This window comes from Micromys minutus (genome assembly GCF_963924665.1).
Source record: "Micromys minutus genome assembly, chromosome: 16".
Classification (NCBI taxonomy): domain Eukaryota; kingdom Metazoa; phylum Chordata; class Mammalia; order Rodentia; family Muridae; genus Micromys; species Micromys minutus.
Window position 1 is genome coordinate 35,760,292 of NC_137985.1, and position 15,064 is coordinate 35,775,355.

A 15,064-nucleotide genomic window follows, 5' to 3' on the forward strand; every position below is an offset into this window, starting at 1 on the left:
GTTAAACACCCCCAAAGTGTCCTTTCTCCCCCCCCCCTTTAGAGACAGGGTTTTATTTTTGTAGGCCTGGCTGTTTGTCCTGGAAGACTCTCTGTAGACCAAGCTGGCCTTGAACTCACCTCCCAAGTGCTGGAATTAAAGGTGCATGCACCCTTTTTGGGTGTTACCACTGAGAAAGGAAATGGTCTAACTAAGCACCCATTTCTTAGAACTACAGGGGAAGGAGGGAGGTGTTCTGGATGCTCCAGAACAACAATATGAATTTCAGCTGTTATCCAGCTCTTTCAATGAAGCCTTGTTTGAATGTTCCAGCCCGGCCTCAGCTAAATATGAGACAGTTATGAAAAGATCAAGGACTCATTCCTGGAAAAAGAAGACCATAAATAAAGATATTTTGTCATCAGGGCAGGAATAAAAAAAGCAAAGCACAGAATGAGGAAAGTGAATTTTAGGGGTGAGAACAGGGTCCCTAATAGTATATTCCTACATGGAAATCCTTGTATTCACTGCCATCCTTGAAGGAATGACGTCTGATTTGATGGAGGGAGTTGGGCAGCCTCCTATATACCAGACAGGAGGAAGAATTCACCGTTAGTTTTACCGTTACTAAGACATGCTGGGGTTAATTAAGGAGCAGAGCCCACAGTCTTATGACATTACGCTTCAGCTTCTCCTACCCATGGCTTCTACTCAGTACAATCAGTGTCATAAGAAGGTTAGTGGGGCACTGATGACACAGTGAGACACTGCGGAGATGGAGGGAGAAATGGGGTGCAGTAAAAATAGCAGAAGCCCTGACTTTCAAGTCCATGACTCTGCAGCTCAGTCCTTTGGATCTACTGCGTTGGCAAGTGCAGAATGCTAAGTCCCGCCCTTCTTACGGACAGGCAGCCATAAATTAAAGAGCTGGTGGTAACTCCTGTACATTCTAAGTTCATATACAAGTAAAACATCAGCATCACAGCCCTGGTGCTACAGAGCTTACCATCGTAAAGCATATACACACCTTAGAAAACCCAAGACTGATGTCTCCTCAGGAGGGACTTAGAGAGGGCGCTGGTGTGACTTGGCAGCCTATAAAATGTCTCCCAGTGCTGGAGCCCAGATTAAAACAAGAAAACAACAAACCCACAGGACAACAACAGCAACTCGGAAACAAAGGGTGTAAGCTAATGGCTGAACCTTTCAAATGAAGCCAAGAGCTCTGTAGTATGTGGGTTAGCAGATCAAGAATCAGATCTTCAGACCATACCAACCACTGTGGAGAAAGAAGGTGAAGAGAGAAAGCCTTCCTCACTAAAAGACAGCAGAGCCAGGGATGCCTGAGTCAGGGATGGAGCCAGGGATGCAGGAATCAGGATGAAGGAGTCAGCCAGGTCAAGGCGTAATCAGAACAGAGAAAAGCTCCATCCATCAGAAGCCCACCATCAGGATGTCAGGGCTTTAGTGAAGACAAAATGATCAGAACACAGCAGGAGACAGAAACCCAAGTGAACAAACCCATCAAGACTTGAGATTATAGATGGCTGAAACCTTTCCAAACACCTCCTGTCATGTACCTTCACATACATGGAGGCGACCATGATCCTGCAAAAGAAATTCAAAAACAGCATCTGCACCCATATAGTCAAATGAGCTGACCCCAACTTAAAGGTTCCTCTCCAGATTACAGAAAAGTAGAAACAAGACCAACACTCCAGCCCCCAAATTCTTCCTAGAAGAGAGAAAAGAAGCAGTAACAAAGGGGCCAAGGAGAGCTAATACACTCCCATGCTTTGTCAGCCTGAGACGTATCCACTTTCATACAGAAGCTACAGAAATGGAAGAAAAATGGAGGGAAGGCACAGAGGCACAGGAGCAGTTCAACAGCGGAGGCAGCGTGCAATCTCTGAGCAAACATACCATGAAACGAAAAGGCACCAGGAGCTTGGTGGCCTAGGAACAAGTCAAGTGGAAACACAAAATCCTAAGAAGTCAAGGAGACCAGTGAATTGGAGCACCATGAACCTTGCAGGGGCAGAAGGGATAGAAGGGGAGGAAAGAGATGGGAGGGAGGGTAGGTGAGTAGGGAGGGGAAGGGAAGAGAAGAGAGAAGGGAGGAGGAGTCCTGCTATTACCAACCAGACAATCTGGTGAGGAAGAACAGCCTAGGTAACTGTCCCTAGCCCAATTCTGCTCAGCAATAATCTTAGCTTAGAGACGTTCTGAACCGAGAAAGGACAGAGGGAATAGAGTCTATAGGAGCCCTTCCAGGGGAAAACATTCAACAGGATTAGGGAATTAATAGTAAACCCCTGTCTGCTTAAACATGAAACCAAAATTTAAGGACGGAAACTTTTGTATTTCTAGCCTCCCTTGACACTACAGACTAATGAACTGATCTCAGCCATAGCATCACTTATAATCTAAGCTTTACTGCGGCAAATGAGCAAGCATATTTATACATTAAATCATCTCTGTGCTGGGACATTCTCAAAATCATCATGTACAGAATAATCATGGTTACGCCCCATTATCTTTTCTTTCAATCTTTCATATCTTAAGAAACAGTACTGAAAATATCCAATTTTTCTAGCCAAAACCTGAGCAGTCTGGCTCCTTCCTGACCTATCTGGTATCTCTTTCCTCCACTGCTCTTATCCAATCAATTAACATCTTTTTGTTCCCTTTTCTCCTAAATGTCTTATTAATCTATTTATAGCTTGAGTGCTCCAGGTGCCTTATAAATTCAAGTAACTCTTATTAATCATCTTAACGGGCACACAATTTTCTTTCAATACATAAACTAGATGACTTTTGTCTTTATATGTTGATTCTCTTCCTGGTAGGCCTTCCTATGCTGCAGAGTTTAAAAAGCTGAGAACTTCATTCCCAGAGTCCCTCAAAGATGAGATTTAGCTTCTGCCAGGATCAATCAGTCCAGAGTGAATGTAGCAGACACAGCCTGGGGAGAGTCTAGGTAGCAGCTTCCTAATCACCAGACTAACTCCTGGGGTCAAGAGCCAGGCAGCATCCTGCTGGTGTGGAGAGCAAACATCAAGGACAGTGCTTGAGCTAGGCACCCCACCCCCACTCCAAGTTTACTGCAGAGGTAACAGTGCCTTTGGGGGTGCACTTCTGTGGTATGATCCTTGAGGCAAACCTAGGGAGGCACTGCAGTCCACTCTTCTAGCTCTTCTGAAGAGTTAGTATGGATGTTACAGTCTCTGCATGAAATCCCTTCTTAAGCAGCTTATCACTTCCCATGAATTTAAGGTGGCTCCAGGACAGGCTGTCTTCATTTTACAAAAGCCCAGTACGTTTTAAAAACAAATTTCTTCCTAGTGCTTTAGTCTGGGTATTTTATCTATTACTCAAAAGTCCATTCAAGCTGAACACTGTCTACATTGGGGCTCCTGAGCTTCACAAAGCATCTGCTCAGTGTCTTCCCAAAGCTGTGGTCTTAGACAACCCAAATGTTTTCTAACAATTAAGTATTCTTCAAAACTAACTTCTCAATTTACAGCCTACGGACCAAAATCTTCATCTGCTATTAACAGCATTTAATATTTATAAGCCTTGCTTCTTAAGTGAGCAAAGTTCCATGTACTGTGCACTTGTGTTCAGAAGTTCCTGGAAAGTTTATCTCCTTAAAAAGGTAACATGGGCTGGAGAGATGGCTCAGTGGTTAAGAGCATTAATTATTCTTCCAGAGGTCCTGGATTCAATTCCCAGCATCAACATGGTGGCTCGCAACTGTAATTCTAATTCCAGAGGATCTGACATCCTCACAGAGACATCCAACCAGGCAATTCACAGATGCACATTAAATACAAATAAATAATATTTTTAAAATGTAACATGTAAAACATGAAAATTTCCCAGTGGCCCACTTGGTTAAATATATCCTCCAAGTGATGAGAAGAAAAGCATTTGTAAAGTTTACTTTGCTTCTGAGGCAACATGAGGGGCTCAAAACTACATCCCAAGAATCCTCTGACCACCCCTATCTAGTTTCCTGTATATCTTCTTTCACTCTGAGCCCATACCATATCTACAGCACAGAATGTTCCTTAACATTTGGTAATGGGTTCCTGCTCTCCTGACACTAGGCCACAGGTACTCTACTTACTCAGGCACAGATGCCTCCCATGTTGGAGGCAGAAGGAACCTTAGGGATCATCTGTTACACACTTCACAGAAATGTACTTAGAGCCTGCTCATTACCCTGAAGCTGCAGCTATGGCTATGGTAGACTGAGCCTCAAGCTCTTCCTAGGCTCTCATTTCTCTTACTTGGAGCCATGCTGGCTTCATGTGACAATGAGCACTGTTCTAGACCTGCTTCCCACTCCTATACTCAAATGTTCCCTTTCAATTTTCCTCAATGGCTCCTCCCTTCTCCCATTTTTAAAATGTCTCATCATGCAGTCCATGTGCTCTTGAGCTTCAGATCCTCCTCCAGTTTTAGCCTCTGTGTCCTGGGGTTTCGGGAGATGCCTCATTTCTTGTTCTGCTACCTACACCTGTGTGGTCCTAGCTCCAAATTTCTCTGTCCAACTGCCCCCATTGCAAGGCTGACTTTCTTGATTAGCTTAAACCCCAGATCTTTCCCACCTGACTCCCTAGGGGTCTTGACTCAGCACATTCCATTAACTACTCACTCTCACCCTCATTAAAAGAACAAGGTATTTAAGTATACTAGATTGGCCTTGAACTTACAACCTTCCTGCCTCCCTAGTGCTGGGATTAAGGGCATGTGGCACCACATTTTAAAATCACAATTTCTTTAATTTATGGTTGCCAAAATTACCAATAAATGGCTAAAATATGATTCATTTGATGATAGAATTCACACAACTACCAGACAGCAGTTAAAATTCTTTTCATCTGCAAACATTTGCCATGACGATCAAGACTTTAACCAAAGTGGCTTCATAAATTCATCTTGTACTGCCTACCTCTCCAACCTCAAAGAAGCAATGAGTTAGACAAGGTTAAAGTCAAGGGCATTCAACACAGGCTAGAAATGTATGAGCGAGCCCGTGTGTGTGTAAGATTAAACACAGATCTGGAGTCGAATAAAAGAAGCCTACACTCCAGGAACCACCGCGGTGCCCCACAGGTTCCAGGTCGGAGACTCAGTCCTGGTCAGACGACATCGCGCTGGCATGCTTGAGCCCCGGTGGAAGGGACACTACCTGGTGCTGTTGACTACCCCCTTGGCAGTCAAGGTCAACAGGATTGCTGCTTAGGTACAGTGGCTGCTGGTGACAATTCTCTTAAGCTGTGCCTTCGTCGTAGCCCCAACCTTGGGTAATAACCCTCATTCCCTTCAAAAATTAACCTGGGAAGTGCTTAATGAAGTGGGCGACGTCGTGTGGTCAACTACCGCAGTGCACCCCCCTTGGACTTGGTGGCCTGATCTTGCACCCAATGTCTGTAAGTTAGCAGCCGGCTCTATGGCCTGGGATCTTTCCAGTTATACCAATTTAGAAAAGCCACCCCCAGAAGAACAGTGTGTCCCTCATGGCATAGGGATCACATTGGGGTGTTCAGGACAGTTTTACCGAGCCAACCTTCAGGCAGCAGACTTCTATGTCTGCCCCGGACAGGGACACACCAGGGAAATGAAGAGAGGGGCCTCAGACTATTTTTGTAGTAAATGGGGATGTGAGACCACGGGAGAAGCCTACTGGAACCCTTCCTCCACTTGGGATCTAATTATAGTTAAAAAGGGTCATAGGCCAGGGGAGCTAGAGAAAGGGGAAAGAGATCCATCCAAATACCTGGCTTATAGGACTGGGTGTGCCTCTGAAAGCTCCGGTAGCCCTCAGGGACCGTGCAAAGACAGTTATTGTAACCCTCTAAATATCAGCTTCACCCCATAGGGAAAACAAGATCGTCAGTGGGTAAGAGGAAACCGTTGGGGATGGAGAGTCTATACTGGCAGAGGGGACCCTAGATTCATTTTTTGTTATTAAGATAAAGATAGAGAGTCCACCCACATGACCCGTAGGCCCCAATTCGGTGCTTGATAACCCTGCACCCAGGCCTGAGAGTCCTCCTTGTCTCACTCTGTCACCAAAGGAGGACTCGTATCCCCTTTTGACCACACCCTCCTATCTCCCTATGAGAACTGAGGACCGCCTGTTCAATCTGCTTGATAGTGCATTTGTTGTTTTAAACCGCCGCTACTTTGACCTTAGCTGTCTTGTTAGGACTTGGAGTGGCAGCAGGAATTGGAACAGGGGCAGCTGCCCTCATCCAACAACCTTACTACTATAATAAACTCAGAGTAGCTATGGACGCGGACCTGGGAGCATTAGAACAGTCCATAACCAAACTAGAAGAGTCATTGACTTCATTATCAGAGGTAGTGCTACAGAACAGGAGGGGATTAGATCTGCTTTTTCTAAAGGAAGGAGGGCTCTGTGCTGCCCTAAAAGAAGAATGTTGCTTTTACGTAGATCATTCTGGTGTCATAAGAGATTCTATGGCAAAGCTTAGAGAAAGACTAGAAAACAGAAAAAAAGAAAGAGAAACATACCAAGGATGGTATGAAAATTGGTTTAACCGGTCACCCTGGTTCTCTACCCTAGTCTCTGCTTTAGTCGGGCCTTTACTCATTTTAATGCTAATCCTAACCTTTGGGCCATGCATCCTCAATAGACTGGTGACTTTTATAAAAGAAAGGGTGAGTGCTGTACAGGTAATGGTCCTAAGACAACAATACCAGATATTACAAGAAGCTGAGGGATCGCTCTAAGATTAGAGCTTTTTACAAAAAGAAAAACGGGGGAATGAAGAGTAAAAGGTTGTCAAAGGACACTGATTCCTTGCCCTAGGGATTTCCTCTGCCGCTCGCTCCCAGGAAATCCCACCCAGGAAATCCCACTTTCTTGAGATTTGAGTTCCCAAAATACCACAGAAGGTCCAGATGACCTCTGTGGAATGTCCCAACGCCCTAGGTGTGCCTGGGGGTGTACTGATAAAAAAAATGTATGATTCTTCCCCTTTGAATTTCCTCATTCCACCTGTCCTCCCCCTCCTTTGTAATTTTTGCCTTTATAAGCCTGTTACAAGTTCAGGCCGGGGTCGAACTCCTCTACCCCTGCGTGGTGTATGAGTCTCGACCCCAGCATGCTGGCCTGAGATCTCACTCTTTCACTTTCAATAAACTTCCTCATGCGATTGCAGCAAGTCTGGTCTCGGTGCCTCGCTGGGTGCGCGCCTCTCCTGAGATTTGAGTGAGGGTCTCCCTTCGGAGGTCTTTCAAAACATCACCTCAGCAACCCTGTTCCCCACATGCATGTGTGCACATGTATGTGTACATATAATCATAGGGCCAGGTGGATGATCTTGAGAGACAGGGTCTCTCACTGACCTGGAGCTCACCAATTAGGTGACACTGGCTGGGAAGCAAATGACAGCCACCCTCTAGTCTCAGCCCAGCCTCTCCAGATTGAGACTTACCAGTGCATACCACTACACCCAAAAGTTTCACATAAGATTCCTGCCTGTAATGACCACGCACGAGCACGCACACAGCCAACACAGCAAAGATTCAAATGCAAGAAACAGAAACACTGTCAGAGATTATATTACTGAGTTTCTTTCTAGTCTGTAAACTAGTTGTACTGTCTCAGACACACGAATGAGATGAATAGAGACTTGGTTAATTCACTCTGCCCCCTTCCCTCCAAGAACTTGGTGCTGACCCTTTATGTGTCTCCACATTCCTGTAGGGGGCTTTAGCTCTGGACATGTCAGAATTGATAAGTGGCAGCCATAGACGTTTTTCCATTTACCAGAAAAAAAAGCAACATAGCATATGCGTACACACACACACAGACACACACACACAGACACACACACAGACACACACACACACAGACACACACACACAGACACACACACAGACACACACACACACACACACACACACACACACACACACACGATCAGCGACCTGGTGACTGTCACGCTCTTGGCTGTGCTGCTGTACTACACACAGTTCTGCTGGACACTGCCCTACAGGGGACAGGGTACTATTATCTGTCACATATTGTTTTTGCAACTACATGTAAACCTACAATTAATCCTAAAAAATATTTCAATTAAAGGTGATACAGATTCCACTGCTGTGCTGTTCTAGAGAAGGCAAAACAACAGGCACAGAAAGCAAGCAGTAGGTGACAGAGAGGAGAAGTCGGGGCAAAGGAGTAACAAGGAGAGTTTTTAGATGATGAGAATTTTAGATTCTGGTTCTGCTAGAAAGAGGTTACATAATGAGACTGTCAAAACTCAGAACTATACAGTAAAATGGCTGAAAATGCACTTTATGTCAGTTATAAGACAATAAACCTGATTAAAAAAAATAACATGGGGCTACAAAATGCTCTTGCTAGGCAGGCATGGAAGCCTGAGCTTGGTTAGCAGTACCCACCTTGTAAAGCTCTAGGTCTAGGTCAACACTGTTGAAGAGGGGAGCCAGACATTGTTAGGGCTAGCTGACCACCAGCTCCAGGCTAAGTGGGAGTCTATCTTCAAAAGAAAGGCAGAAAGTAACAGCATAGGGCACATGTATCCTCTGGCCTGTGGGTGTGCACACATCACACATGTGCCTCCTCACTTGTACAGGTGTGTGCACACACACATCCTTCCCACATTTCTTAAAATTTAAAATGGATCCTTATACAAGATAACCAAATAGGATTCAACAAGATAAAGGGAAAGGCAGAAGTGAAGTTACAGAAAAGGCAATCCACACCAACACACGGTGCTTCTCACATGGCAAGGATCTCCCTAGGGAGTGAGCTGAAGAGAAAACAGCAGAGTCAACTGTTCTGTGACCATTTCCACACAGAAGTTTAGCATAGAACTGATGTGGAATTTTGTCAGAAAAGCCCTATCAGTGGTTGCCAGGGTAACCAAGCCCTTCATGGCTGCTAAACAGATGAGTGGAAAAATGTTCTTTTGCTTCAAGTTTAAGATTTTCAACCAGACTTCACATGGAAGAATTGCCCACCAAGATCAAAATGAAGTAATGCAGAAACCTAGACATACCCCACAATGTGTATAAACTCTTAAAGCTAAATGAAATACTTACAAGAAAAATATGAAATTACCAACCAATTCATTTTACAAAGTTAGTACAACACTTATAAACCCAGAAAGGCAGATAATTATTATAGGCAAATTTCACATTTATAAATAAAACATTCCAAGTAACATGAGATTAAATCTACTTGCTTATAAAGGATATTTCTTATTTTTTAACTAGTTGAACACTGGAATACAAAAATGTCTCAAAGCAAACATTGTTAAAATCCAGACTACGGAGGACAATGTTAATCAAAATGCAAAAAAAGTGCAGTCTACAAAACCTGGTGCTGTTCACTGGCCATAGAAATGCCCTAGAAAACTAAGAACAAAAACTATGGAAACTCAGTAAAAGTCCAATTTCATATCAAAGTGTTTCCCAGTGAAGCCCTGGATACATTCTCTCCCAAGGAGAAAGAAGACCATCCATTAGACAGCTTCTACTACATTTCAGTCTAGGGAGTTCTACGAGCTTAACTCAGAGCCTCTGTCACACATGCTACACAAGTGTCCTACCATCTTGACTACATCCCCAGCCTGTTGCTATTTTAAATAGCCCACTAGATGTCCTATTCAAGGAAAAGAAAGGAGAGGCACACAAATTATTTGAAGAAATAGTGTGTACATAGAAATCCCCAAGAAAGTAATTATGAACCACCCCAAATGCTGTTAAGAATGACAATCAGCATGCGAAACTGTCGATGGCCATCCTAGTCACCAACAGTATCCAACTAGAAACAGAAAAAGGAATCTCATCTTGAAAGAGCAATAAATGTTAATAAAGCACCTAGAAAGGAACTTAACAGAACTCCAGGAGACATTTGTGAGAAAGAAAGTGTGTGCCTGCCCATGAGGACAAAATGCCCTATACACACTGCATGGAGCACTCCTCCAGTAACACAGGGCAAGCAGTGAGGCCAGATGCTACCTCTCTTCTCTGTGAGCAAACACACACACTGTGTTCACAATCTGGTCACAGCAGGTCTGTGAAACATAAAGCTCTTATGCCCATGTTGGACGGAGACAACCCTGCAGTAAAAATCTTAAGGAACAACAGTGGGGACGGGGCTTACCCTTGCTGGGAACTAAAACAGTGTAACTTGGTGATGATGTAAGAGTACAAGAATGGATAAATATGCCTAAATATACCGATGGAGCCCTGAAATAGAGCCACAAATAAAAAGCAAGACACAGAACATAGGCAGGATTACAGATCACCTCATCTATGCCAGGATGGCAGGGAAGGGGACACTCAAGTGTTGTGTGAAATCACACAGACAGCAATTCCACACAGTGAAAACTACGGTGCACATACAAACCACAGTGCACAGTGACCATAGATAGGAGAAAACCTCATCTTTAACATGATCAGAATAAGTAGCGGCTGTGTCCGCGCACACAAGAGCAGCATACACTGAAGTCAGTCAAACGACATCAAGGATGGGAGAGGGGATCACAAAATGCTCAGAGAAGGACAGCAATTCCTCAGGGATGTAGCCCTCCGCCGCTCAGGTAGGTTTCCATGTTCCCTGGATCGTCCTATACTCATGAACATACTACCAGCACCAACTGGAGTTCATAGTAAAAATCAAAAAACAGAATTCAGAGGTTAGAAGGAAGATATGGTGGGGGACACACACACACACTTTGTTTATTCGTTTGTTTGTTTTTGGAGACATGGCTTCTCTGTGTAACAACCCTGGCTGTTCCGGAACTCACTTTGTAGACCAGGCTGACCTTGAACTCTGAGACCCACCTGCCTCTATCTCCAGAGTGCTGGTATCAAAGGTGTGTGCCACCACTCCTGGGTATAAAATAATCTTTAAAGAGTAAGCCATAGAATAAAAAATTGGTAAAGTTGGCATTAGAGTTTAATACTGTTTCCAACAAAATAAAGACTGAAAAGACCATGGGAAGATACTTCACTGACACAGAAGTAAAAGCCGTATTTTATATGTTGGTGGTGGTTTTAAAAAGAGATACATACCAAAGATTCACATCAGGTTTCTGACATGAGGAGCTGGAAAAATGGCTCAACAGTTTTGAGCACTTACTAGTTTTGCAGAGGAAGGAGCTCAAACCTGATGAAACTCCAGCTCCAGAGGGATCTAACCAACTCTCCTGGCCTCTGTGGGTACCTGCACTTGGGTGTACATGTACACACATAATTAAAAAATAAAATATGTCTTTAAAATATTCTTGCTCTGGTTATTTCCTAAAGTAAGACAGAGGATAAGAGGTAAGGCTAAAAGCACCCGATTTTTCCTGAAATGTTATTTCTTTTTAATTAAAGTAAAATAATGTAAAAAAAAAAAATAATAAACTCTTCAGCTCTGGATAGACATCAGTGTCTTATTACTAGTATGTTTTAGTTTTATTTTTCATTTTTAAAAATTAAACAGACAAATAACCACCAGCAAAAAGGTAAAGCTGGCTACTTGTTCTAGCCAAGGCTCAAGTTAAGAGAACAGGACAGTGTCCCCAAGACCAGCAGCACTTGGGGGGCCTCACCGTGTCTCTCCTTTGAAATACTCATCTGTAACTGCCTTAGATTAGAAGGCAGCTACCTCCTGCTGGGCTGAGGCTGAGGCTGAGAAAGAGGCAAGAAGTCAAAGGAGTCCTGGGTGACTGGAATGACAAAGCCTGCAAGCCACAGGGAAAGCTAACATTTCAGAGGGTCTCCCAGGAGCTGGGAGGAGAAAGCCCCTTTTGTCTCCCATCAGACTCCCAGCTGAATGTGAGCAGTGCTGTGTCACCACCCTGACAGAGGATGATGGAGCTTGGCAATGCAGAGAACCCCAGGAGACCCGTGTCCAGGGGAGGAATGTTCTTCACAACAGCAGGTCCTCTGTGTGGAAGGAATATGAGGTAAGGGACACAGTGCCCTAGGATTCCTCCAGCGTAGGAGACAAAACGGCCCTTCATCAGGGTGGTGTCCAAATACAGCCTGCTGCCCTGGCTCACAATCCCGGCAGATACAATCAGCTCGGCCAAGAAAAGCCATCAGTCCCTATCAGGAAAGCCACTCACCATACTTCACAAAGCACACCACTGGTGACACTCGGCAAGCACTCGAGGAACTGGGCCCTGAAGCCTTGACATTATAAAGAAGCCTTCCCAGGAGAGCCCAAGCATCCCTCAGGACACAGGCAAAGGACCAGTCTTTGAGGGGAGTGAAAGCCAAGAAAAGCTTAAGGAAGCTGCTCCAGGCTCTGCCCCTGGTCTTTGACAGCAACACTCTGTCCATCTGTCCATCGGCTAACTGTCCTCCGGAACCTTGGCTCTTATAACTCTTTTGATAAAGTTTGAAATTTTAAGGTCTGAAAAAAGGGGACACCCTAAATCAGCTAGCTCAGTCAACTTCCCCATACTGTGCTCAAATACAAGAAGCCACTGTATCACTAAAGATACAAGACAAGTTGATATCAGAGAGGAAGTTGCTTCCTTTTGTTTCTCTCTTTAAAATTAAACAGAGGACTACATATTAGTTCAGTGCTAAAGATGCAATTTAAATCCAATCTCTCAGAGGAGATGGAGAGAGGAAGCAGAGGCAAGATAAAGGGAAACTCATGGAGCAGTGTGAAGAAGCAGCAAGGACGGCTCCCCAACAGACCAAACGCGAGCAGCTGGATACTCATGTTCAGCACCGATGTCCCCTGCCCCTGCCATGCCCAAAAGAAAGCTGAAGGGGATGCTAAAGGAAACAAAGCCTAGGTGAAGGACAAGAGCCGCAGAGATCTGCAAGGTTGTCTGCTAAACCTGCTCCTCCAAAGCCTGAGCCCAAGCCTAAAAAGGCCCCAGCAAAGAAGGGAGAGAAGGTGCCCAAGGGAAGAAGGGCAAAGCCGATGCCAGTAAGGATGCGAATAATCCTGCAGAAAAATCCAAACAGACCAGGCACAGAAAGCTGAAGGTGCTGGAGATGCCCAGTGCCGTGTGTGCAGTTTTCGTAACTGCTCTTCTGGTGACTGCACAGTTGGAAATACTATTTTTACCAAGCTGTATAAAAATACAGAATTTTGTTTTACTTTTTAAAAAACTATATTGTTAGCACAGAACACTTCATTGTTGGGGGAAAAGGATCAGTGTCACTAACAAAATAACTAACAAGCTGGACTGAGGACAGAAAACCTCTTTCCTTGATAATTTGGAAAGGTCCTGCATAGTTGGGCACAGAGGCACAAAAAGCCTTCTGGTCTGGGAAAACTCTAAATTCATTTTTATAACCTCTTTCCCCTGTGTACCATGAACGTAGACATAATTCCCTTAAAACCAGAGACCCGTTGAAACCTGACCCTCAAAATTGGTTTTCTAGTCTATTGGACAATGTGGACTTTGCAGTGACTTCATCAAGTGTTCTCAGAAGAGCAATGGTTCCTTTTATAAAAGACTGTGGATCTTCAGATTGATAATTCTGCCATGTTCATTTCCTGAAAGTCAGGGTAGGCTTGTGAAAAGTTGTTAAACAACATCCTTAATGTGAAATGTCAACCCTCACTCTAAGCTATTTTCCCTGTTTTGAAGCACTGAATGAAGATTTCACTGGGTTTTACAGTGGCTTTCTGATTTGGGCAGTCTATACAAGAAGGGAATTTGGAAGTTCTCATTGATTGTCTGCCCATGTCCTGCCTGAATACCATGACTGTTTATGAAAAGTATCTTTAATAAAGCTGGTTACAGCGTAAAAAGAAAAAAAAAAGGAAACTCATAAACAGAAGCAGTGTGACAGGCATCAAACTGTAACAACACAGTGCTAGGCTTTGAGTGTAGAGGTCCCCACCATCCTGATGATGCTTTTGCTGCCCTAGGGGGATCATGACTGTAAACACTCAGAAATTCGTAGTGTGTTTTCCTAGCACTGAATTCTATAATCCAGCCTAATACAGGCTTATTCTAAAGACTTTCAGTATCTAGAGTCAGACTTCCAGCAGTTTCCTACCTCAGTAAGAAAGAACAGCCAAGTGCCACAGCTATGCTGGCTCCTCTCGGACCGCCACTACTTCCACTCAGAGTATGTCCCTCACCTTCAGCAGGCTAACACAAGTGCTTTCTAGGATAGGGATAAGGTGGTCCTTTCCCTGACCTAACTGTCTTCCTCATGCTCTCTGAGCAATGCCACACTGCCAGGCAGCATCTGGACGCTGGGGAAAAAGGAAGGCCCCAAGCAGGAAACACTGCTGCTCTGTTCAGCACACAGTACATGTGTGGGAGGCATGAAGAGACCAACGTATGAACGGACAGACAACATAATACAAACCAAGTGCTGGTAACAGACAAGTAAGATCGAAGTGGGTTACGGGGATTACAGGAGACGGGGTGCACTATCTTAGCTAGGGTGTGCTGATGAAGAAGCTCAAATAAGGTGAGAGCAAGATAGAAAGCTACACAGGTAACCTGCTTAGTGCAGGCCTAACTGGGAGAGAGCATCAGAGCCTGAGGTGACAGTGAACCAGCTGGTCACCAGCAATTGTTTGAAATAGAAAAACCTGACTTTATGTCAGCTGCCGTAATGTTAACAGTACAGGCAAGCACAGAAGGTTTGGACGAGGCAGACTGACATTAGAGGCCATCTATGGAGAATCTGCGAAAGTCTAACTTCAAAGGAACTTAGATGGTCTCAACAGAGGATAAGGAGAAAAAAATCTTGAGTGACTCCATTGTTCTCCCAAGAACTCAGGGCAGGAATGGAAGGAGTGAGGAGGGGCAGAGGGGCAGTGTGGAGGAGAGAACATATCAAACGTGATTTCAGACACACTGCTTCAACATCCAGGTGAGGTGTCAAGCTGATAACTCATCCCTGACTGGACCCTCAATTACACTTAATATTCCATTTGCTTTTTATTTATCATTACAATTATTAATTGCAAGTGGCATCTAGGGCCACGGAAATGGCTACAAGTATGAAATAAACAGGTGCAGAAAAAAAGAGTGCAAGAAAGAAAGGCCTAGGAACTCAGTCTCTAGAGGTCAGAGGTCAGGACCCA

At 44.3% G+C, this 15,064-nt stretch overlaps 1 protein-coding gene and 1 pseudogene across 2 annotated transcripts in view; one reads left to right on the forward strand and one right to left on the reverse strand.

Annotated features, from left to right (window-relative positions):
* TBCEL (tubulin folding cofactor E like) overlaps positions 1–15,064 on the reverse strand; it is a 58,357-nt gene that overhangs the window by 4,016 nt on the left and 39,277 nt on the right. The gene's annotated exons all lie outside the window — the stretch shown is intronic.
* On the forward strand, positions 12,585–14,637 carry LOC308430832 (non-histone chromosomal protein HMG-17-like; annotated as a pseudogene). The gene is made up of 2 exons: positions 12,585–13,029; positions 14,600–14,637. The product of its transcript is annotated as a non-histone chromosomal protein HMG-17-like (transcript).